The 26,072-nt window shown below is 48.6% G+C and overlaps 1 pseudogene; it reads left to right on the top strand.

The window, feature by feature from the left end:
* Positions 1-1,979: 1,979 nt before the first annotated feature.
* LOC127186384 (melanoma-associated antigen 11-like) lies at positions 1,980-2,822 on the top strand (annotated as a pseudogene).
* The last annotated feature ends 23,250 nt before the right edge of the window (positions 2,823-26,072 follow it).

The following is a 26,072-nucleotide window of genomic DNA, read 5'->3' as shown; positions in this document are numbered from 1 at the left end:
GGACAAAACATGCAGCCATCATCAAACCCCTACCCAGATCTAACCAAGGACAGGACATTCTCCACAGTTAAGTGGAGACTGGGGACTGACTTTCACAGGATCTCTGGTGCCCCATATTTGGCCATGTCCCTTTGACATGGGAGGCCCAATGGCACTCGGAGGAAGGATAGCAGACTACCAAGAAGAGACTTGATACCGCTAGCACCATATTCAGAGGGAGGAGGTCCCCCTTGGTCACAGTCATAGGGAAGGGGATTCGGGTGAATGTGGAGGGAGGGAGGAATGGGAGGATGTATGGGATGGGTTAGAAAATGAGATGTAATATGGATTATTTTAGTTTTCAATAAAAATGTGTTTAAAATAAATAAATAAAATAAAAATAAAATAAAATAAATAAAATAAGGTTTCCTGAAGTACACCTGATGTGCGTTCATCTTACCTCTTCTTCTCTTGATGTTTTCTCTTTCCACCAGAATGAATCTGGCCAAAGACTCCCCTGCCCACCTTTCATCCTGATGTCCTTTAAGTAAGAAAGACCCTTCCTGCCTTGCGGGGTGGACACCTGGACATAGCCGAACTGTGCCACCTCATTTTTCTTAGCTTCATATAGCCACAGTCCTTGGGGGAAGGTCCAAACTTCTATCTGGGGACAGATTTTCTCTTTGTTTCCAGTGGTTGAAGCCATTTTGTTAGGTTTCTGGAATGGAGTGTCAATCAGGTGTTTCTGATTTCAGGCCCTTCAGGGGAAGTGTGTTACTAAAGCTGGGTTTCAATTATTGCTGAACTGGGTGTCAGGGGCCACTCAGAGCCATTTTCTGAGGTGCCTTAAAAATTGTTGCCATACTATGCTGTTTGCATACAAGGCCTTGTAGCTTTCAAAACAGTCGTTAAATTCCTGGAAGAGTGACAGATAGATATAGCATTCTAAATTCCTGCAGTGGTTTTGGGGGGGAGCTCCTGGGAATGGATAGACTAGTCTTTAGAATCTGCAGGAAAATACAGTGGCCAGCCATTTTGATCTTTTATTTTCTTGTGTTTCCAGACACAGTCTCTCTGTATAGCCAGGGCTGTCCTTGACTAACTTTGTGGACAAGAATGACCTCGAACTCAAAACAATCCACCAGCCTTTTCCTCCTGAATGCTGGGTCTAATGGCATGTGCCACCAATGCAGAAACCCTTTTGGCTCTTGAGGCACCCCTGCCACGCATTTCCAGAGCTGATTCATCATGACTTTTGTGTCCTCTCTCAGGAAGATGAGCCTTTGGAGCATGGGGTACCATTGGAGGCAAGAGGGAGCCAGGTGTGTTTGACAGAGGAGGTAGGTATTGGCAACCAGATAAGCTGTCCTGGTCATTAATGAACATGTGAGAAGGCCCTGTCCCCCAGAGAGAGGACTGCATAACAGCATGGCATGGCTCTATGCTGATGCCTATAGAACCCTGAGGGGGAGCTGCCACTCCTGCTGTGGAAAACTGGGGTTCCAGGAACAGAGCTAAGATGCACTTCATGTGGACTTTGGAAACTCCTAATAGAGCAGAGAGGAGGCCAGGCCAGGTGGCCATCACTGCAGATTCCACTAAAGGGCAAGTGGGTCCCTGCCCCAGGCTCAGCCATCATGTCAGGGTACAGTATTGCCAGGTGTGGGAGTGTGCCAGAGTGAGAATCCTTGCACTCAGAGGCACATGCAGGACCAGAGTCCTTTGGCCATAGGGCACTACCCCCCCCCCCCAGGCAAAACCCTGCAGCAGGTTTTGAAAGCTGCCCATCCTACAGGTGTCAGATTCAACTCACTCTTTCTTTTTTCCTCCCCTACGCCCCACCTCCACCCATCGCAGGCCTGTGAGTCTTCATCCATCTGAGCTGCAACAAGTCCATTCCTGTGTTCCCAAGGAAATCAGCATGGATCCAACTGACAGCAGACACACAGGCAACCTCCCAGACAGCACTCAGTCCCAGAGCAGGGCAAGGGGCCTGGAGCATGCCCACATCCCAGGAGCTGAGGCAGGTGAGGTGGAGGCCACCACCACCCTCAGGGCATCCATCTGTGGGTGATACGCTGGGCTCTCCCCAGTGGCCTCAGAGAGCCTCCTCTCCCGACTATGCCAGCGGCCCTGCCAGTAGGGCATCATCTGTTGAGTCTTCTGGCAGCCAAGGAACAGAACTGGCTGACCCACACTCTCCCTCTCAAGGTGTCCTCAACAGAAAGATGATTGATGTGGTTCACTTCCTTCTCCTCAACTACAGTAGCAAGTAACTGACATCTAAGGCTCAGATTCTGTACATAGTCCTCCGTGGTTACGAGGAATACTACCCTGTCATCTTTTCTAAGGCATCTGATTGTTTGAGGCTGCTCTTTGGCCTAGAGATAGTGGAAAGAAACACCCTTGACCACATCTACTCTGTTGCCCTTGCTCTTGGGATCACCTACCATGGGACTCAGCATGGTTTTCCAGGCGTACCCAAGACAGGCCTGCTACTAATCGTGCTGTGCATCATCTTCATAGAGGACAACTGTGCTAGTGAGCAGGCCTTGTGGCGCGTACTGAACAACATGGGGGTGTATGCGGACAGTGAGCATTTCATGTATGGGGAGCCCAGACGTCTCATCACGGAGCATTTTGTGCAGGAAGGGTACCTGGAATACAGGCAGGTGCCTGACAGCGATCCTCCTTCCTATGAGTTCCTGTGGGGCCCAAGAGCCCGCGCTGAAACCACCAAGATGAAATTACTCAAGTTTTTTGCCAGCATCTTTAAGCAGGATCCCAGAGCCTACCCCTTCAGATATGCAGAGGCCCTGAGAGAGGAGATAGACAGGGTCTAGGCCAGGAGGGCCAGGCCGATGGGCCCTTCTGGCTCTGCCCTGCACAAGTTCTACTTCCCTCACAGGCAGTTCCCATCCAACCCCAGGACAGGCAGAGTCAGTCATCTAACTACCATGCCATCATGTGACACATGGTGGGAGGAGCTGTGGGAACCACTCTCTCCTGTTCTTCCCTCTACTCTGTCCTGTCTGGGTGGCTTGAGGTTGTCTAGTTCTTATAGAATGTTGTGACCTTTACTACAAGGCTCATGGACCTGGGATGTCTTAAGTTTGCAAATGGATTTAGCAATGCCCATGCTGCTGTTCATCCACTTCAGGAGAAGGGTATCATTGTGTAATCCAATGAGAATGACTTCCGTCTAAGTTGTACTATTTCTCAAGCTCCCATGGCATTCTAAGTGGACGTTGCCAGGCAGTGGGGAAGGCCTTGGCCTTTTCCTGACAAACAGAATAAAATGATCTCCATTGCTTCCTCGGTGTTACTCTCCTGTTCTGGTTACCTGCAGTGAAGGCGAAGGGAAGGTGAAAGCAATTTCTTCTGCATGCTCTCGCTGAGCACCAGCTGCTCTGTGAGAGGTCCTGGGTTAGCAGGCAGCCTTAAGCCTGGTCCACCCTCTTCTAGGAAATGGTGTCGCTCAAGTGCCCCAACCCTGTCAGGAGGACAGGTGAGAATTCCCTTCACAGCACAAGTACAGCTATGTTTCGAGGGGTCACCTTCAGCTGGTGGCCCCAAGTCGGTGGAGTAATTATTCACCAGGAACAGGGCCTAGAGCGCTGTGAATTGACTTAGGGCTGAGAGAAGGGAAAACTGCTCCAAGCTGCTGTGCTGCTGGACGTGGCATGGAGGACACGGCTGGGGTCTTCTTGGTGATTTAACACTAGGATAACACATACAGTCAGAAAGGGTGTATCCCCATCACCCCCAAACAGGAAAGGAAAAGTGTGCAGACCGGAAGCCTGCCCTAGTGTTAGAGTTACAGAGGACACAGGACGTGTAGGGCATGCTTTATCCTCTGCACGTGTTCCTCCTCACACACAGGGTAGAATCATGGAAAGGTGAGGCCTAGAACTCCTAGTCAGGGGCTCTTCTACCTCTCTTGTCAGGAGAGACAGAGATGACTACTAACGGGTGTATTAGTGTGTTGCCTACATGTGAAGTGTTCTGCACGTGTCCCTGGTATCCCCAGAGGACAGAAGAGGATGACACATTTCATGGAACCAGAGTTCCACATGCTTTTGAGTCTGCATGTCTGTGCTAGAAACTGAACCTTCCTCCTGCAATATCAGCAAGTGCTCAGCAAAGCTCTAGCACCAGGCCAATTTGTTAAAAAAAAAAAAAACAAAAACAAAAACAAAAAAAACAAACAAACCATTTGTGTCTCTGTATAGGAGAGTGTGATGGTGGACCCATGCATGCCTCAGTGCTGGTGGGGAGCCAGAGAATATATCTCAAGTTGGCTCTTCCTTCCACCTTGTGATGTTGGTGCCTCACTGGCTTCTGCTGCTGCTGCTGCAGTATGCAGTCCAAGCTGGCTGCCTGGGAGATTCTGGCCCATTCTCCTGTCTCTCCTGCCATCTTGCCAAAGGAGGGCTAGGATTCCTGCGTCAGGTGCTAGCTGCTGCATCCCACTCTTTATGCAGGTTCCAGGGAGGTAATCAGACAGATCCTCAGGCATGAGCGGTTACCACTGTTTTCCTGTGATCTGTCCCCACAACCATAAGATAGCATTGTAGCTCAGTTCTCTAGTGCAGTGATGACAGAGATCTTAACATGTGTCCAACAAGCAGGAGGATTTAGTAAAGTTTGTTCAGGAAACTTCATTGTGGCTACCTGGCTGTCCCCTGTACCTTCCCCTTTCTCTGCGTTTCTCTCCCCTCAAGGAACTGCACCTGGAGGTTCACAGTCAGCTCCTCACTTCCCAGATGAGAAAATGTCAGGCATCCTAGCATTGGGAATGTCCCCTCTTCACACCATTTTGTGAGGTTTCTCAAATGGAGAAAGACAGCCTGATCTTTCTGAATTCAGGTAGGTACTTCTCAAGGACACTAAAGGCCTCTATTTGAGGACCAGGGGTCTGGAAGTCACACAGCTTCGTCCCTGTGGTCAGCCTAGCTCCAGCTGCCCCACACTTGTATGGATGAACTCCCTTTCCTGCCGTTCTGGGGAACCCAGCAGAGACATCATTTTTAGGCACTCCCAGAGGAAAAGATGAGTGAGTAGTGTGTAGGGTAGGCACAGGTCCTGAGAGGGCACTGTGGGAGCTCTGGTCTGGTTACAACAACTTCAGATAATCTGGGTCAGATGGTCTGCTGAGCTGCACCCAGCAGGTACCAACATGGGGCAGCGAGCCCACTCCCTTCACACTCTGGGGCCTCTGTGGATAGAAGGTATTTGAGAGGTTCCCAGAAAGAAAGGGGCCCCAGGACTTAGTCAAGACTGAAGTTCACACTAGGACTCAGAAGCTGCAACACATGTCCATGGGCACTGAGAGTCAAGGGCAGTGTATCCTGCTGTGGGTCTGGCAACAAATCTCATGTGACTTAGAGGAAGAAAGGGCAGCTCCCCAAGCTTCTGCATCCCCATCTGCATCAGGGACCTTGGGGGTTGGGGTGTCTCAGAGCCATTTTGTGAGATTCCTGGAAGGGGAAAGCCTCAATTCCCTTTTGAAGTATATGGGCGAGAGCTTAGGGTGGGCTCAAGGGGCCTTTCTCAGGATAGGTGGGCCACAAATAGTGCTGCTTCATGCTGTGGTTAGCATGCCAGCCAGGAGGGCTGTGCCCAGGGGCTCCTCCTTGGGGATTTAGCACAGGAGCCTGAGAGCACACAGTGATGGCTCTAGTCCAGAAACAAGCACTTGAGATCCTCTGGGTCAGACGGTCTGGTTTCCCTGAAAGAGGATCCCATCATCCCCAGGGTGAGAGTCAGACCTGAGAACGGATGGCAGAAGACACAGTGCAGAGAGAGGACCTCACAGCTGTACCCGTGTGGTGAGGGAGCACTGTGCCAAACAGGTTCCCAGTTGCTGGAGTCAGCCCTTTGCCCAGTAGGACACTGTAGACAAACACACAGGAGGTATTTTTAGAGGTCCAACTATCCCTACACAGCACAGGAGGGCTTCCACACTCCCTCAGTCCCGGGGGGTCCTTGGTGTTGTTACCGTGGGCATCTTTGCTTCTGCTTGCAGTACTTGAGGTGGCAGAAGAGCTGGACTTGTCCCAGGGAGAAAGGCCTAAGATATGTAGACGTAAGAGAGCAGGGTCAGAAGGAGGAGCAAGGAGACCTCTGAGTCAGCACATGAATAAGCTCTCCCTAAGGTCAGCTGGGCCTGGTGGGGGAGAACACTGTGGACCAGAGACGCCACCTCTGATTTTCTGCTCAAGGGCATCGCTGAGGCGGGGATCATCACTGACCTTGACCTGAAGCGTGGATGTCACTGATGGGGGTCAGCAGGGGACTTTTGAGGAGTCAATAGGATATCCTTCAGAATCCCCAAGACAAGAGTGGACGCCTGCTCCTCTTGCCAGTCTTGAGAAACATACTACGGGTGCTCAGATGGGCTCCATTTTCACTCTCCTCTCCTCCCCAGGAGGATGAACTTGCCCAGTGAGGGAAGGGTATATATACCAAGGCAGTAGAGGGAGCCATGTGAAGTTACCAGAGAAGGTGTCCATGATCATCCATCCATCTAGGTGAGCAAGCTCAGTAAGACTCTGGTGCCCCATATGTGACCACCTCCCATTGGAGGGGAGGCCTGCTGGCAATCAAAGAAAGAATAAGCAGGCTACCAAGATGAGACTTGATAGCCTATGTCCAGCTGGGTCTCAGACCTTGTGGAGGTGAGTAGAGTGAAAGCAGGAGAGTAGAATGGGAGGATATGAGAGACAGGATAGCAATTGTATTGTAATCTGAATAAATTAATAAAATTAAAAATTTAAAAAGGATATTAACCTTTGATGGGACTGAACCAACTCCACAAGCAGGGACCACATCAAGTGTGTTTTGTTGGGGGATGGTGCTAATTACTGCTTGCTGTCTCTTTGACCCACCTTTTCCTTAATAAAAAGCCATCCCACCTGGGCAGGGAAGAGGAGATAGGTGTGGCTAGGAGAGAGAGGAATCCTGGGAAGAAGAAGGGAGGACTGCCAAGAGGAGGAAGGAAAGAGACCTGAGGAGAGGAGAGGTAGGCAGCCATGGGATAGATGGAGGAGAAGTACATGGCCAGAGTGGATGGAGAATTTGGCCCAGATGAAGAACATTAGCAAGAATTTGGCGTTATGGGTGTGAGGTTGCTTGATAGAAGTTATTGGAAGCAAATGGCATGGGATTGAGGCAGGGATCCCATGCCTGCCACACCATGGGAAGTAGTTTAGAGGATTGATATCTGCCCTGCCCCAGGTTAACTAAGGCTACTTTAAAATATAACACACGTCTGTGTCTTGATTGATTGCTAGCAGGGACTACAAGGAAATATTGATATGTAAAAAAAAATATTGTTATGTTATACCCATATTCTGTTTCCTGTGGAGCTCTAAGGGGAAACTGCTGTGGGTGGCCTCTCTTAGGCATCTCGAGTTAGGGTGAGTGAGGTATCTCTGGGTGGTGATGACTAGTACCTAGGATTGGAATCATATCAGCAATTGGGGACAATTTTGTAGGGTAAAAGGGATACAAATTTGGAACTTCCCCCAAGGACTATGGCTATCTGAAGCTAAGAAAAATGAGGTGGCACAGTTCAGCTATGTCCCGGTGTCTACCCCGCATGGCAGGAAGGGTCTTTCTTCCTTAAAGTAGCTCAGGATGTAAGGTGGGGCAGGGGAGTCTTTAGCCAGATTCATTCTGGTGGAAAGGGAAGACATCAAAAGGAACGTGTAAGATGAACGCACATCAGGTGTACTTCAGGAAACCCTGTTTTAGATAGGCATAGCTGGGTCATGTGCACATCACGCAAAATCGGTCCCCCCCCCCATCCCCCGCGGTCGACAAATGACAGCCCCAGCTCACTTCTCCTGAGAGGGTTTAGGATCCCATGGAGGGGAGGAACTTGACCTGAGCTGGAGACATCTGTGAGGCTTGTGAGTTCCCAGGCGGGACACATCCAGGTGAGAAGTCCAGGGACTATTTAAGGAAACTCCAGGCCAGCACACAGGCAGGGACTCACAAAAGCCTTCCCAGGACTGCTATTACACAAACAGCCTTGGGCAGGGCTCTCAGTCTGAGCCCCAGGCCCTCTTTCCTGGATGAAGTTGAGCAACTTGACCCAGCTCAGCTGGGGAAAGGTCACCTGTGTCAAGATTCAAACTGAGAACTGATAGAGTTTCATTGTCCAAACACACGATTCCAGGACCCTCCCTGCCCTCCTGCAGCCAGACTGCTTCTTTGCCCCTAGCTGGTCAGATATGCCTTATCATGCCTGGTCTCCCCTTTAGGCCTATTTCTTAACCTTTGTCCCAGTGACCCTGAAATCCAATTTTAGTTCTTCTGGTCTCTCATTTCCCCCCCTCTGACAGGTCCCCTGATGGCCCAATCACAGGTCTTCCTGAAACTTCTTCCCTGAGTTGGCCTGCTGGAGGGACAGGTATTCCTCTGACTTGGCCTGTTGTAGGGCCAGGTACTGTGCTCTCATGACCATTATCCGAATGGCACCCACTTTTTGCTTGATATGAGGTGGGCACAAAGCACGACTGGTTTAAATAGAACTAAGAGCTTTTTTCCTTGTGGCCATTTGTCCCTCCTGCCAGAGAGTTGCCCTTGACTTAGCATTTCAGCCTATAAAGTGGGACAATGGGCAAAGTCATTCTCTTCTGTCACTTTTTTTCCTGGTGACATTAGGGGCGCTGTTATTGGGGCCTAGAAAGGCTGAAAAGCTAGTCAAAGGCTAGGTAATGGGGCACTTACCAAAAGCATCTGTTTAGCTGATCCAGTTGAAGAGACAGGGAGTAGTCACATCTGGGAGACTGGTTTACATCAACTTCCAGCAGGTCCAGCTCTCAGCAGCTCTGGATAGAGTCTGTTAGCCAGGTAAAAACCTGCTGAGACAAATACAGACTAGGGACAAAAGTTAAAGTTGTGTCTATAAGACAGCTGAGGTAGGCTTATGCCTTTGAGACCCAGTAAAAGCATGGACATTCTTTTCTCAGTCCAGAAGACTTGGTATACAGATTGGACAGACTTGTTTCTAGCATGATGAGAGGCACCCTCAGGTCTATATTCAGAATACCACCAAAGGGAAATTAAAATCTTGGGCTTGGGACTGATTAGTAAGTAGTCAGTGCTCCAGCTTTTCAGAACTTTCATCCCTGATCTCTCCAAGGCCTTTATCATGAAGTGGTGTTGGATTTTGTCACATGGTTTTTAGCATCTAATGAGATGATCATGTTTTGTTTTTCTTTCCGTTTGTTTATATGATGAATTACATTGATGGATTTTTGTATGTTGAACCTCCTCTGCATTCCCAGGATGGAGACCTTCTTGGTCATGGCGAATGATATCTTTGATGTGTTCTTGGATTCGATTTGTGACTATTTTTTTCATCAATGTTCACAAGGGAAATTGGCCTGGAATTCTTTTTCTTTGACGTGTCTTTGTGTGTTTTAGGTACCAGAATGACTGTGGCCTTATAGAGTGAGTTTGGCAATGTTCCTTCTGTTTCTATTTTGTGCAGTAGTTTGAAGAGTATTGGTATTAGCTCTTCTTTGAAAGTCTGGTAGAATTCTGAGCTAAAATCATCTGGCCCTGGGGCTTTTTTCCCGCTGGTTGGGAGACATTCAATGACTGCTTCTCTTCCTAAGGGGTTATGGAGATATTTAACTTGTTTCCTCATCTTGATTTAGATTTTGTAAGTGGAATCTACTAAAAAGATTGTCCATTCATTTAGACTTTACAAATTTGTAGACTATGGTTTTTTGAAGTAAGACCTAATGTTTCTTTGGGGTTTTTTTCTCTAGTGTGTGTTGTTATGTTCTGTTTTTCCTTTCTGATTTTCTTGATTTGGATATTTTCTCACTGCCTTTTAGTTAGTTTGGCTAAGTGTGTGTCTTTTGTCTATCTTGTTGACTTTCTTAAAGGACTGCCCCTTGATTCTGTTCATTCTTCCTCTTGTCCTCTGTTTCTAATTTGTTGACTTCAGCTTGAGTTTGATTATTTGCAGCCATCTACTCCTCTTGGGTGTGTCAGCCTCTTTTGCTGTGAAAGCTTCCAGAGGAGCTGTTAAGTGGCTAGTATGGAATCTCCCCAATTTCTGTATGAAGGCGCTTAGTGCTACGAACTTTCCTCTTAGTACTGCTTTCATTGTGTCCCATAAGCTTGGGTATGTTGTGCCTTCATTTTCATTGAATTTTAGACAGTCTTTAATTTCTTTTCTATTTCTTCCCAGGCCCAGTTTTCACTGAGTAGGGAGTTTGCTCATTTTCCATGATTGTGTAGGGTTTTTGTGATTTCTGTTGTTGAGATCCATCTTAATCCATGGTGATCTGAGAAAGCACAAAGGGTATATTCAATTTTTTGTATAAGTTACGGTTTGCTTTGTGACCAATTATATACTGCCAATTTTCAAGAAGGTTCCATGTGGCACAGAGAAGAGAGAATATTCCTTTGTGCTTGGGTGAAAAGTTCTGTAGATAACCATTGGGTCTATTGGACTCATTCCATCTGTTGGTTTCATTATTTGTCTATTTTGTTTCAGCCTCAGTGATCTGTCCGTTGGTTAGAGTGGGGCACTGAATTCTCCCACACTTGAGGTGTCTGCACTGTTCAATGCTTTTAGCTTTAGTAGCAACTTTGTTCTGGTTTTGTTTTCATTTTCTTTTTTAAATAAATCTGGGTGCTCTTGCATATTGTTCTAAATTGTTCTGAATTGGAATGCCCTCTGGGTAGGCTTATCCTTTGGTGACAATGGCGTATTATTCCCCATGTGTTTTCATTAATTTTGGTTGAAATTCTATTGCTTCATGCTGTACTACTCTATTAAAGAGCTGGCTCTGGAATTGGATTAGACACCCCGTCTCCCAACCCAAGCATGCTTGTTTTAAAATTTCCTCCAGCATACCTGTCCTGGGTCAGGAGACCATATGACACTAGGCCAAAAATAGAAAACAAAGGTAAACAGCCCAAGGAAGGACATTATGTGACATCAGAGGGCTAATATATAAGCTGTAGGTTAGGATCTTAAAGAAAAAAATTTTTGAAGATGTATTTGTTATTTAGACGTCATGTGCCCCTGCAGGCCAGAAGAGGGCACCAGATCTCACTATAGATGCTTGTGAACCGCATGGTTAGTTATTGGAAATTGAACTCAGTGTCTCTGACCCAGGATTTGTAGTCTTATTGAATATCGTTAAAAAATCCCTAAAGAAAACTAAAACAACCTACTGTTAGCATTTTCTGAGTTCCTGTAGATGTTGGGTTTTTATAGTTTCCGGTTTAATGCCATCTAGGATATGGATAATTATATTATTCTACAACTGAATGGCTCATATGACAAATACTGAATAAGCTTTTCAGGGTATCTGCCTACATCTACAGACACACACAAATGGGTTAAAATGTAAAATAAAACCGTCAGTCTAAACTATCTTGTTTGTAAGGACCAAACAAACTCCCTTTTGGAAAAAAAAAAAACTCCATTTTGCAAAAGAAACTCCATTTTGTGTTAAACCTAGCCAAGGGTTTAACCCAGATTCCAGACTAAGCACAAACTAGCCTAAACAGAAAAAATATTCCCTGGCAACACAATCAGCTCACCTTGGGAAAGTCCAAATACACTCTCTGCTGGTCAACCTGAGCAGCTGGTGGTCTGGCACATAGCAACAACCAATTAGGAGAGGCCAGGCCAAAGTTCCTAATGCCCAAAGGACGGCCTCAGCCAATCTTTTCTATAGGCCACCTGGCCCCTACACCTATTACCCAACCATGAAACTCTAAGTCTTGTAACTCTCTGCTTGCAGCTTTTCTGCCCAGGTGTCATCCAATCTTATACTGTAGAACCCATTTCTTTGTCTAAAACCTATAAAAACAACCCTCTCAATTGAGACTCCAGGCCACTTCCCTGCACCTGCTGTGTCAGCACATTAGAGGTGTGTTCTGCGTTCGAACCTGCAATATAAAGAAATCCTTGCCACTGCATTTGGACTCGTCTCTTCGGTGCTGTGTTCAGAGAGTCTCTCAAAATTTGGGCATAACATTGTTAATAACTCCAAATATTCCTAGTAAAGATAACCAGAGCTGGACCCATGAACACTTAATATTCCTTCCAAAAAGGAGATAGGTAAGACGATTGGCCCTTCCTGGGAATATCCAGTCCAAATGCAGCCCACCTAGGAAAGCACTCACAGCCCCACCCACAAGAGTTGCTGCAGCACACACAAACAGGCTCCCTCTTCTCCACTGCATTCAGCAGTTTTGCCAACACTTTACACTTCACCCAGCCCTCATCTTGTCCATCAACTGGCAAGACAGGGGGCAGACCTGTCACTGCTCAAAGCTCCTAGCTTGGCTTGCAAGCTCTGCCCACTATGCCTACATCAGAAGCCTCAGCTGCACCTTAGAATCAAGCCAAACCTACCACTAATACCAAAGTCATCGCTGCCAACACTCACAAAACCTTCAGCACAAGGTACCCCAGCAGAGACAGCTTCTCTCCCGCCCCCCCCATCTACAGCCCCTTAGCTCAGCACTCACAGCTTCTCCCTGAGAATGTACAATACTTCACCCCCCCAATCCCCTAACAGACAGGGTTCTCATCCTATAGGTCGCGACCCCCACACCAGCTATGTATGTTGTGGTTTCATTTGCAACAGTGGCAAAATTCCAGTTGTGAAATAGCAACAAAACACATGAGGGGCTGTGTTAAAGAGTCACAGCATTAGGAAGGTTGAAACCCACTGCCCTTCCCTGACCTTTGCAACCACAGCCCTGACCCACTACTCTATCTCAGCAGGTCACAGTGCCCCACTGCTACAGCACTCAGAGAAAGGCCAGACCTCACTCAAGCCCTGCATCAGCAAGAGAGCTCAGCCCACCACTCTTCAGTCAGCTCTCACAACCCCACACTAGTATACACCTACACAGCCCTGTCCTGCTCTTAGGGTGACCCTGCCTCCTCTCAGGTCAACATCCAGAGCCCAGCCCAATTTTGTAAGTGATCACCTAGCCTCCCACCCTGGTAGCCCCTTACCTCCACTCTGCAGGATCCATAGCCAGGCCCTCAACACCTCACCACTTCCTGCTTCCCTAGTAAGCAGGTGGGCCCCTCACATCCAGGTTAGCCCTCACACCCCTTCCTGAGTCTGTCTACCTCCCTGCCTCAGCTCTAAGCACTCCAGAACACTGCCCCTCCCCCACCCCTGCCAGGACCTGTTCCCAAGGGATTCCCCAGTGCATAGTTCCCTTCTCTAGCTCTTACTAGGTCCAGATCCACCCACCCTTCCACCCTAGCATACAAACCCCGCCCACCACTATGACCTCAGCACTCACAGCCCCACCCACAAGACCAGCACCAGTCCTCCTGATGCAGGGCACCCTATCCTTACTTCCAAGGTTTCTCATAGACTCCTTCTTCATTCAGCCCTGGCCCATCCCCTGACACTCCTTTTTGACTTCTTTCTTGGCCAGCTCTTATGGAGCCTTGCCCCTGCCCTCTTGAGAGCACCTCAGGATGAGCCTGATCCAATGGTGTCCCTAATGGTTAGAGCATCCTGCTGCACTGATCTCATAGACTACCTGTTTGCAGAAGACCAGGCCTTTAATCCCAGCATTCAGGAGACAGAGGAAGGCTGAGAACTGTGAGTTCCAGGCCAGCCTAGTCTACAAAGCAAGTCCAGGACAGCCAAGGCTACACAGAGAAACCCTGTTCCGGAAAAAAAGGAAAGAAAAAATTAAAAAAAAGAAAGAAAGAAAAAGAAAAGAAAGTATGTGTGAGGGGCTGGGCAAAGGCACCTGAGTAGATGTTGGTAACCCTCAAAAGTTTTACAGGAGCAGCAGGGAGAGGCCTGACCAATGGAACTCTGTGGTGCTATGCACCCCCTCACATGGGGTGGGGGTCTTTCAGCCGGACTCTGGATGCATGGCCTGGACACTGTGAGCTGGAGGCCTGTTCTGCCTGGTGACCACAAGGCTGAACCCACTCAGGTACCCTAAGACTGAAAGCCTTGGAATCCACTCTAAGGGAAGGAAACAAGGAAACTCTGGAGCAGAGTTTGTGCCTTTTGCTCTCCTGTGGCTGTGGTCTCCCTCCTGGAGGGTCTCAAGCAGTGCTGGGCCTGCCCCAACTCCTGCCACACACTCTTCCTCCTTCCTCCTGAGTGTGGAGGCAGCCAAATGGCAAGCTCTGTGCTGCTCCTCCTGGGCCCTCCCCTTTTTGCCATTAGGCTGTGAGCTCAGTGAAGAGGCCCAGGTCACATGCCCTGTGTGCCCTGAAACTCCACTGACATTGATGCTCTGCTGCTTCTCAACAACATGCCCAGCAGTGGGGTTTTGCTTAAGGACAGGCCTTGCAAACCTGGGGTTTGGTGCTCTTGTGCCTGTCTGTGCAGTTTGAGAGTCTGGGTTTGGGGAGGGGAAGTGGCACCCAGTGGATAGGATGGAGGCTTCTAGAGAAAGGTCCCCACAAGGTCCTGCAAACAGAAGTGGCCTTGCCTGAGGGAACACAGAGGAGGGAGTGTCCCCTTGCCCTATTCAGGTGTCACCACTGTGTGAGTGGACATCAGCATAGAGACAGTCAGTCCTCTGATTGTCCTGCCTGCTGACTCACACTGAGGTCACTGCCTCCAGTACCAACCCTAACTTCAGCTGAGAAGCACTTACAGAAGAGGCCATGCTGCCCCTTTTGGTTGATAAATTCTGGACTGTTATTTCCAAAGACATCTAATTTCCCTTTACCAAAAGGAACCACTTCCCTTCTGTGAGGCAAAGCGGGCAGATAGCTGTGTCTGATACCTATGAGCACAACAAACCTCGTGCAGGCTTCCTGGCTACTTCAGTATAACAAATGTCTGTTTAAAAATCAGTGAGTTGCGGTTAAAAAAAAAAACATATAGGAAGGATTACTAAGTATGGTTGCTGGGATCTCAATGAATGACCTACTTTGTGATTATCAAATTATACCTGGGTAAAGCAATCTTCATTTTCCTTTTTCAAATAGGGTTTCTTTCTTTCTCTTCTCTTCTCTCTTCTCTCTCTCTCTCTCTCTCTCTCTCTCTCTCTCTCTCTCTCTCTCTCTTTCTCTTCCTTCCTTCCTTCCTTTCTTTTTTCCCAAGACAAGGTTCCTGTGTGTATGTCCTAGACTCATGTTTTAGACCTGGCTGGCCTCGAACTCACCTAGATCTGCCTGCCTGTGCCTCCCTTAATTCTGAGATCACAGGCTTGCACCATGACACCTGGCCCTAAAATCTCTTTTTACTGTTACACAAAAAAGGTGTCACTGCCTTTAATCCCAGTACTCACTCAGGGGACGCCAAAGCAGGTGGAACTTTGTGAGGCCAAGGCTGGCCTGGTCTACAGAGTGAGTTCTAGTACAACCAGGCCTAAAACAGAGAAACCCTGTCTCGAAATAAGAAAAGTCATCTTTTGCGAGTCAATTTCCACATACCCAAAGTTACTATCTGATTTAGGGGCTATCTGGAAAGAGCCATCACCTCAGGCATATGAGACTTCCTGGGTTGCCAGACAGGTCAGAGCCCTGGGTTTATGCAAAGGCTCTGAGAAACCTTCAAGAAAATAACAGAAACACTCTGAGAAAATGATCACTGACCCAAGGCAGCTTCACAGCTTAGCTGCTGTCACTCCAGATTCAGGCAAGATACAATGGGTCTGCTAAAATTCTGCTGCATACTAGCCCTTTTGTTCTGACCCCAATTCCTAGAAGGTAGGCCACCAGGAGCCCTGACTCAGTGACACATGGCCAGAAATGTACAGCCTCACCCCATCTAATTGTTATGATGTGACTCACTGCATTCTGGCTCCTCTTAGCTGTCCAGAAGAGCTAGGAGTGCAGGTCTTACAGGGAACAGAAATGAGTACCTCACCCTGGTCTGGCTTTTGGCTGCTAAGCAGGGCCGTGGGACGTTCTGTCTCTGAGGGTCAAGGCCACAGGAATCAGCATGCATCTAGGCAGACAATAAATTTACCCACGTGTCCTCTCCTCTCTGGAAAACTCTGAAGTAGAATCCACGGGTTGATTTCCACCAGGAAGGGCGAGAGGGAGGGGAACGGGCTCGTTCCCACAAGAACCGCAGCATATGTTTATTCCGGTATCTTAATCCATGGTTGTGGTAGGGGTGCTAGGGTTATTTTCTGTGGTGCCTGGAGCATGGACCATGCCTCCTTGTTAAGGCCAGTCTGGAGACCCTCCCCCACCCTTCACAACACACATTCTGGTTGTTGGGAAACTAACCACAATTTTGTGATGTTCCTAGAAGGGAGATGGGCTCCTCATGCTTACTGAGGGGAGGTGAGTACTTTGGGAGAAGTGGTCCCCTAAGGAGGCAGCTGATACCCCTGGTCAGCCAAGAACCAAGTGGGGCCCACAATGATAAACAGGAACCACATGGACAAACAGGCCACATATGCTCCTTGACTAGGGCCTTTGCAAAGGTGCCACATTAAGGCATGCCCCATGGGAAAGGGGACTGCTTAAATGGCAGGATAAAACTAGGTCCCTAGAGGGGCTGTGGATGGTTGTCTGTGCTTAGGGTGTCCACAGCCGTATAGTTCAGTGGCTGTGGTGTGTGCTGCCCCAGAGCAGGTCTTCTTGTGGAAATGAGCCCCTTCCCCTCCCTCTAGTTCTTCCTGGTAGAAATTAGCCTATGGGGTCTACTTCAGAGTTTTCTAGAGTGGAGAGGTCACATGACTTTCTTGGTCAATGTACAAGTCAGTGAGGGTGTCAGGCTGAAGCCCACAGGCCTAAATGGACAAGCAAGTGTGCATCTTGTTCTGGGTCCTAAAGCAAAGTTCACAGTGACTGTGGTCATAAGCCCCCTCAAACCTCTGCATCCCCATCTACATCCATGGAGATATCTGAAACCTGGACCTGGGGTGTCAGGAACCCATTTATGAGGTTCCTGAAGGGAAGGAGCCTGGTAGTTTATCCAGCATTCCGGGGAGTTGGGTTGGTGCTCAGAGCTATTTTGTGACACAAGTATTCCACCATCTGGGGACACGATGTGGAAGACATTTTGTCCCATGCCCAACAGGGAGAGGGTGAGGGAGATGAGTGGGCTTTTTTTTGGCATCCAGGGACTTGGGGCAAGGGCTCAGAACCATTTTGTGATGCAAGTATTCCAGAATCCAGGGACTTGAAGGAGGAGCCTTTTTGTGCCATGCCCAATAGGCAGACTGTGTTGCTGCCCTTTCTGAGTAACAGTGGGCAGTTTATAGCTGGTGAAAGCCCTTTTCCAGATAGAGACCTTTTAAGAAAAAGCAGTGTTGACACTGGTTAGTGTGTCTCCAAGGGCCTCATGAGAGTTGGCATGAAAGCCTTGCCTGGGGACAATCTCAGGGGTCCCAAAGGCGGCCTGAGAGTGAGCATAGGGGGTGGGAAGGCCAAGCACCAGAGAGAAGGTCCCACAATGTTTCAGCTCTTCCCCTGTGTGATCACTGCAACAAACAGGGCCCCATTAGCCAGAATCAGCCTTTATCCTAGCCACTCCCTGTGGACACAAAACCAAAGGGCTGATTTTTGGAGGTGGGGGTCACTCCCTACAGTGTTTTAGCTCTCATTGTATGCAGGGGACCCAAGAGGACAGCAGAAGCCACACTCCACCTTGCAGGAACCTCTGGGCTTGGGAGAAGAGGTTCATATCACACTCTCACCTGGTACTCAGGCATGGGGCCAGTTTTGTGTTTCAGAAGCAGGCAGGGCGCCAAGCCAGAACTCAGACAGATCTGTAGACAGGGAAATTGAAGCTACACTGTCTCTTCAACTGGATCAGCTAAAGAGATGCTTTTGGTAAGGGCCCCATTACCTAGCCTTTGACTAGCTTTTCAGCCTTTCAAGGCCCAATAACAGGACCCCTGATGTCACCAGGAAAAAAGTGACAGAAGAGAATGACTTTGCCCATTGTCCCACTTTATAGGCTGAAATGCTAAGTCAAGGGCAACTCTCGGGCAAGAGGGACAAATGGCCACAGGGACAAGCTTAGTTCTGTTTAACCCAGTCGTGCTTGGTGCCCACCTCATATCAAGCAAACAGTGGGTGCCATCTAGAATATGGTCATGAAAGCACAGTACCTGGCCCTACAACAGGCCTAGTCAGAGGAATACCTCTCCCTACAGCAGGCCAACTCAACGAATAAGTTGCAGGGAGCCCCGTGATTGGGCCTTCAGGGGACCTGTCAGAAGGGCGAATGAGAGACCAGAAGAATTAAAATTGGATTTCAGGGTCAGCGGGACAAAGGTTAAGAAATAGGCCTAAAGGGGAGACCAGGCATGATAAGGCATATCTGACCAGGTGAGGGGCAAAGAAGCAGTCTGGCTGCAGGAGGGCAGGGAGGGTCCTGGAATCCTGTGTTTGGACAATGAAACTCTGTCAGTTCTCAGTTAGAATCTTTTTTTTTCTTTTCTTTTCTTTCTTTTTTTTTTTCTGTGGTTTTTCGAGGCAGGGTTTCTCTGTGAAGCATTGGCTGTCCTGGACTCACTTTGTAGACCAGGCTGGCCTCGAACTCACAGTGATCCAACTCCCTCTGCCTCCAGAGTGCTGGGATTAAAGGCTTGTACCAGCACCCCTGGTAGTTAGTTTAAATCTTGACACACTGACCTTTCCTCAGATGAGCTGGGTCAAGTTGCTCATTTTCATTCAGGAAAGAGAGAGCCTGGGGCTCAGACTGAGAGCCCTGCCCAAGGCGGTTTGTGTAATAGCAGTCCTGGGAAGTCTTTGTGAGTCCCTGCCTGTGTGCCTGCCTGGAATTTCCTTAAATAGTCCCTAGACTACTCACCTGGATGTGTCCAGACTGGAAACTCACCTGCCTCACAGAAGTCTCCAGCTCAGGTCGAGTTCCTCCCCTCCATGAGATCCTAAAGCCTCTCAGGAGAAGTGAGCTGGGGCTGTAACCCCTCAAACACTCTGTGGGAACAATCTTGCGTGATGTCCACATGACCTAGCTATGCCTATCTAAAATAGGGTTTCCTGAAGTACATCTGGTGTGCGTTCATCTTACCTGTTCCTCTTGACATCTTCCCTTTCCACCAGAATGAGACTGGCTAAAGACTCCCCCACCCCACCTTTCATCCTGAGGTCCTTTAAGTGAGAAAGACCCTTCCTGCCTTGTAGGGTGGACACCGGGACATAGCCGAACTGTGCCACCTCATTTTTCTTAGCTTCAGATAGCCACAGTCCTTGGGGGAAGGTACAAACTTTGAATCCCTTTTACCCTACAAAGATGGCCCCAACTGTTGATATGATTCAAATCCTAGGTACTAGTCATCACCACCCAGAGATACCTCACTCACCCTAACACAAGATGCCTAAGAGAGGCCATCCACAGCAGCTGCGAACAGAAGTGGCCTTGCCTGAGGGAACACAGAGGAGGAAGTGTCCCCTTGCCCTATTCAGGTGACACCACTGTGTGAGTTGACATCAGCATAGAGACAGTCAGTCCTCTGATGGTCCTGCCTGCTGACTCACTCTGAGGTCACTGCCTCCAGTACCAACCCTAACTTCAGCTGAGAAGCTCCTACAGAAGAGACCATGCTGCCCCTTTTAGTTAACAAATTTTGGACTGTTAGGTCCATAGACATCTAGTTCCCCTTTACCAAAAGGAACCACTTCCCTTCTGTAAGGCAAAATGGCCAGAAAGCTGTGTCTGATGGCTATGAGCACAACAAACCTCGTGCAGGCTTCCTGGCTACTTCAGTATAACAAATGTCTGTTTAAAAATCAGTGAGTTGCGATTAAAAAAAAAACCATACAGGAAGGATTACTAAGTATGGTTTCTGGGATCTCAGTGAATGACTTACTTTGTGATTATCAAATTTTATCTGGGTAAAGCAATCTATATTTTCCTTTATAGATAGGGTTTCTTTCTCTTCTCTTCTCTTCTCTTTCTCTCTCTCTCTCTCTCTCTCTCTCTCTCTCTCTCTTCTTTTTCTTCCTTCCTCCCTTTCTTTTTTCCCAAGATGAGGTTCCTGTGTGTAAACTTGTATGTCCTAGACTCACGTTTTAGACCTGTCTGGCCTCGAACTCACCTAGATCTGCCTGCCTGTGCCTCCCTTAGTTCTGAGATCACAGGCTTGCACCATGACACCTGGCCCTAAAATCTCTTTTTACTGTTACACAAAAAAGGTGTCACTGCCTTTAATCCCAGCACTCACTCAGGGGATGCCAAAGCAGGTGGAACTCTGTGAGGTCAAGACCTGCCTGGTCTACAGAGTGAGTTCTGGGACAACCAGGCCTAAAACATAGAAACCTTGTCTCAAAATAAGAAAAAGCATCTTTTGCAAGTCAATTTCCACACACCCAAAGTTCCTATCTGATCTAGGGGCTATCTAAAAAGAGCCATCACCTCAGGCATATGAGACTTCCTGGGTTGCCAGACAGGTCAGAGCACTGGGTTTATGCAAAGGCTCTGAGAATCCTTCAAGACAATAACACAAAGACTCTGAGATAATGATCACTGACCCAAGGCAGCTTAACAGCTTAGCTGCTGTCACTCCAGATTCAGGCTAGATACAATGGGTCTGCTAAAATTCTGCTGCACACTAGCCCTTTTGTTCTGACCCCAATTCCTAGAAGGTAGGTCCCCAGGAGCCCTGACCCAGAGACACATGGCCAGAAATATACAGCCTCACCCCATCTAATTATTATGATGTGAGTAACTGCATTCTGGCTCCTCTTAGCTATCCAGAAATGCAAGGAGGGCAGGTCTCATGGGAACAGAAATGTGTACTTCACTCTGGTCCGCTTTGGGCTGCTAACCAGGGCAATGGGACGTCTTTCTCTCTGGGTCCAAAACCACAGGAAGCAACATGCATCTAGGCAGACAATGTTTGCACAAGTGGCCTTGTCCTTAGGACAAGCACACAGGATGCAACAGAAGAAAATGCTAAGTGTACCCACAGATACCAATGCAGGTAAAGCGTTGGGGAAACTGAACCCCACTGGCCTTCTTATCTGAGCTGCCTATTGGACGGGTGCAGGATCCTCAGAGGGCAGTCTGTCTGTCAGGTCTCAGGTGCTCAATGAGAAGGATTCAGGTTTCCTGTCAACCTGGTGACAGTCCTGACCATGGATCCCACCAGATGAATCCCAGTAGCCCTGTTCTCACACAAGCAGCAGGCTTGGTGTACGGCATGGATGGAATGGAATACAAACCTTTGTGGGTCTCTGTCTGTGGGTCTGCAGCTTCTCATCATCAGGTCATGTATGCTGTGCCCACAACTCTCTGCATCCTACGAGGTTGTGAGGACCTGGAAGCTCAATCGGTACTCACCAGGCTGCAGCTGAGGCACCAGAACCAAGTTTCAGACCCCAAAGCCCATACTAGATGCCCATACCTAGGAGAGAGAAGGAGGATATATTCCAAAATGGACTTCTCCTCACTTGGGCAGCATGGTGTGACCACTGTGGGCTCAGAGGAGCCGGGGTGGAATGGTGCTGAGAAGGCAGCTAAGTAAAGGCCCTGTCAGCTCACTCTCACAGTGCAGACTCTAAAGGCAAGACAAAGTTGAACCACCATTCGCTTGCAGAACATGGCCCACTTCAAGTTGTTCCCAGACCCATCCAGAGTGCCACACCTTCATGAAGGGGATGGCAAATAGGACCTCCCTCATGCTGTGTGCCCCCCCCACCCCCGACCTTCCTGACATGGCCCCAAGTATCTCAGTGCTTAGGGAAATGGAGAACTGCTAGGCATTGCCCTCTGTGCTAAGGATCTCCTGCTGCAGTGCAGATTGCACAGATAAACAGCACTTAGTGTATGTGCCCCCCCACATCATATGTGCTTCCTCATGACGTTATTTCAGCCCAGACCCATGTAGTGTATGAACAGCATCCAGGAGACCAGCTGCCAAGTCCAGGGCCAGGCACTGAGTCGACACCGATGCCCTGCCAAATGTGTGATGAACAGGGAAAGCCCCCAGTCCTTCTGCAGTGCAAGAGCTCCGTGGAGAGGTTTCCCCAGCAATTAAGGCTGGCTCCCACCCAGCTATTTCTTATCTTACAAATCCTAAATAGAGTTCTAATTCCTTAAGGTTGAGGAATAAGTATTAGGTGGCCAGGTGAGGTGACTCACGGCTGCCATCCCAGCACCTGGGAGACAAAGGAAAGCAGATCTTTTTGAGTTCCAGGCCAATCTGGTCTACAAAGAGAGTTCCCAGGTCAGCAAGGTTACAAAGAGAAACCCCATCTCAAAAACCAAAAATAAAATAAAAAATAAAAAAAAGTGTTAAGGGGAAGATGTTTTGTAGCAAGCCTTTGAAGGTTCTTTTGCAAAGTTTCTAGTGTCTGTCTTCCTCATGTGTCAGGCAATTTCCTACCCGGAAGCGCTGAGAGGAAATGCCTGGGTCTACCAGGCCAGGGTACAGTAGTGTCCATCTCTTAGCAGACAAGCAGTAGTTTGAGGTGTGCTTATACAGGGCTAAGGGATCCTTGGCTGTGACCATGGGCTGCTGCTCAGAAACTTCCTGGCAACATCTTCAAAGGGCAGAGACCCAGGAGAATGGAATCTCCTGCTTCCAGATACCTGAGCAGTGTGAGGAGACACCACTGTGTCAGTAGCTGTAGCCTTCTGCACATCTTTGCTGAGGGCATAAAACTGTAGCTGCTGTCCATGGAAGGGTAAGGCTGAATCAAGAGTTAGCTAGCATAGCACACAGACTCTGGGCTCAACTTTAAGATATTTATTCAGCACCATGGGATTTCTTTTAATGTACTAGGAACTGAAACTGGCCCATTTTCAGAAAAATGGTGATTTTTTTTCCCAGTCTTTAGTGGACCGCGATTTCATGAGCTTGTTTTGTTTTTAAACACTGTGTAGATTATACTTGTTTTAACTGGTTAGTGCTCCTCCATCTCTTCCTCTTCTTCCTCCCCTTCCTCCTCTTCCTCTCACTCTTCCTGTTCCTCCTCAGCTGGCTCTCTTAGGGATATGGTTGAGAGGTCAGCTTTCATGATGGCATGGCAAGTGTTCTACATAGACATCGCGTACCTGAGGTATGCTGAGGAGCTACCTGCTGCAGGCACTGCCCCTGTAAGGCTCTCTCTCTCACAGCCTAAGCCTGGGAACATGACACAGGCAAGCTTGGAAAAGTGACCCAGAAAACATTGAAGGCCAGTTCTAGTTTTTGAGATCAAAGTGGCCAATGGAGATAAACAATTTCAACTCAGGTAAACAATTTTCAGAAAAGTACCATCTGGAAATTCTCTGAAAACTCCCCTAAACCCTCCCTGCCAAAAATAACCCCCAAGACCAAAGCCCCCTGCAATAGCCAATAACATTTAGACAAGCACCCTTAGCGACCACCAGAGCCAATCCTAACATAGGGCATGCAGCCCCTCCTAGCCTTTGCGGTTTTAGCCTTTAAGAATGGCCTGTAACAGTGACTCCTTTGTGCTTTTACATCAACACTGTGGTCCTCCAGTGGTCTCTCACAACGACCCCCTACCCGAGTAGACTCAAGGGTCCAACATTGAGGGGGCTCGCTGGGATTTCGGGGTCTTCTTGAGAGCACGGACCCTTTTGTTACAAGGTTTCAATGGCCCAGGCCCAGCTGACTGGACTGACTTCTGAGACCATGAGTTACTTTCACTTTGTCCTTTGTTTATACTCCCTCAGGGAATTTAGGAGCTTCCCTAGCTCCTGCAGGCTCTCCTTTTGTTTGTGCTCTGCGGGTGGCCTGGAGCTTCTGAGGGCTGCCCTTTCTCTCTCAGCTCTGGCTTTTCTGGTCTGCAAGCCACTTCCAGTTTGCCTCTGTAGTGTGCAAATCTGTATTGAGAGGAGAAAGGGAGCAGATGTGCCCAGACCTTTCCCCCCTTCGCCCTAGAGGACACTCCCGTGGTTTTCTGGAAGAGGAGTGATGACAGCATCAGCCTCCTCAATCCGAATCCGAATGGCAGAAAAGTTCTGCCATCTGATCTGAATCCTGTTCTGTGGCGCCAATATTTTGACCTGCGGTTGATAGGTTTCAGTTTTATTTGTCTGTTGTCTCTGTCTTGTCTCTCTCTGTCTTCCTCTCTCTCGACCATACTGACATGGACAAACTGTGAAGACTCCCTTGGCTCTGACTCTGACTCTGACTTGGCCTAGAGACGGGACATTTAACCTTCCTATTATCCTGCAGGTTAAAAATGTCGTTTGCAGACCTGGGTCCCACGGCCACCCGGATCAGGTCCCATATATAATCACGTGGGAATCCCTGGTCCGAGACCCACCACAGTGACTCAAGCCTTTCCCCCTGGGCCCCCTGCCAACTTCTCTCTTCCCAGTTGCAGCTTCTGAGACTCCCGAGACACCGGAAGAACACCCAGGAGTTCGCCCAAAGCCTATGCTGCCTGACAATGAACAACAACGTCTCCTACTACTAGACCTGCCTCCTCCACCTTACCCTACGCCTTTGAGTTCTCCCTCTGACCCTAACCCCTCTCTCTCCCTACCCCATCTACCCATGTGCCATCTCCAGCTCCTTCAGCTCCTTCTCTTACACCTTCCCCCTGACCCTCCTCAGATTCCTCCCTGCTCCCTCCTTTTCCTCCCTGCCTGTGTAGCCAGCAGGACCGAAATCCAGGCCAGGAAACCTCACTGTTTCCTCTTCTTACTATCAGTGGTGACATCCATTACTGGCCATTCCCTGCATCAGATTTATACAATTAAAAGACCCACAATCCTCCCTTTTCACAAAACCCCCAGGCCCTAACTTCCCTTATTGATCCTTTTAACTCATCAACCCACCTGGGATGACTGTCAACAGCTTCTACAGGCTCTCCTCACCTTAGAGAAAAACAGAGAGTCCTCCTAGAAGCAAGGAAAAATGTGCCCAGACCAAACGGGGCACCCACCCAGCTAACTAAAGAGATAGACGAAGGATTTCCCTTGGCACGCCCAGATTGGGATTTTGAGATGGCTGCAGGTAAGAAAAGTCTCTGTATCTATCACCAGGCTCTATTTATAGGTCTCAAGAGAGCTGGAAAGCGCCCCATCAATTTGGCCAAGGTAAGAGCTATTACTCAGGGAAAGGAAGAAAACCCTGCTGCCTTTATGGAAAGATTGCTGGAAGGGTTTCGCATGTATACTCTGTTTAACCCTGAGGCTCCAGAACATAAGGCAACAGTGGCCATGTCTTTTATAGATCAGTCAGCTCTGGATATAAAAGGGAAACTACAGCGACTAGATGGCATTCAGACATATGGATTGCAGGATTTGGTCAGAGAAGCAGAGAGGGTGTCTAACAAGAAAAAAACCCCAGAGGAAAAGGAAGCTAGGCTAGCAAGGGAACAGGAGAAACGGGAGTTTCGCAGAGATCGTAAGCGAGATAGGCATTTGAGTAGGATCTTGGCCACTGTTGTGACAGAACCTACTAAATATAGACAACAGGCAAGAGAGGGGGGAGAACGAAGGCGGCCCCGTGTGGATAAGGATCAATGTGCTTACTGCAAAAAAACGTGGACACTGGTTAAAAGACTACCCTAAGCGTCCCAAAGATCGGAAAAAACCTGTTCCGGGCCTGGCCTTGGGTAAAGATGGTGACTAGGCAAGTCAGGGCTCTGGAGCCCCCCCCCCCCCAGAGCCCAGGCTAACCCTTACTGTTGGGGGGCAAGGCACCACTTTCCTGGTAGATACAGGTGCTCAACTTTCTGTGCTAACCCAGCCATCAGGACCAATGTCTTCAAAGACATCCTGGGTACAAGGAGCAACTGGTGGCAAACTACACCAATGGACCAACAAACAGACTGTTAACCTTGGTACAGGTACTGTGACTCACTCCTTTTTAGTAATTCCAGAGTGTCCTTATCCTCTATTAGGGAGAGATCTGTTAACCAAGTTGGGGGTTCAAATCCATTTCTCAGAGGAAGGGGCAACAGTATTAGGCTCCGGGAGAGCACCTATACAGGTCCTCACCCTCAAATTGCAGGATAAATACCAGCTAATTCAGACTAGCCCCAATGACCCCCTTCCTAAAGACAGCCCCTGGATCCAGCAATTTCCCCAAGCTTGGGCGGAGACCGGAGGGCTAGGACTGGCCCATACTCGGCCTCCTATTATTGTGACTCTCAAACCCACGGCTGTACCGGTCTCTGTAAAACAATATCCTATGAGCCAAGAGGC

This window comes from Acomys russatus, unplaced genomic scaffold (assembly GCF_903995435.1).
Source record: "Acomys russatus unplaced genomic scaffold, mAcoRus1.1, whole genome shotgun sequence".
In the NCBI taxonomy this organism is placed as follows: Eukaryota; Metazoa; Chordata; class Mammalia; order Rodentia; family Muridae; genus Acomys; species Acomys russatus.
This window is presented reverse-complemented; position numbering and strand designations above follow the sequence as displayed.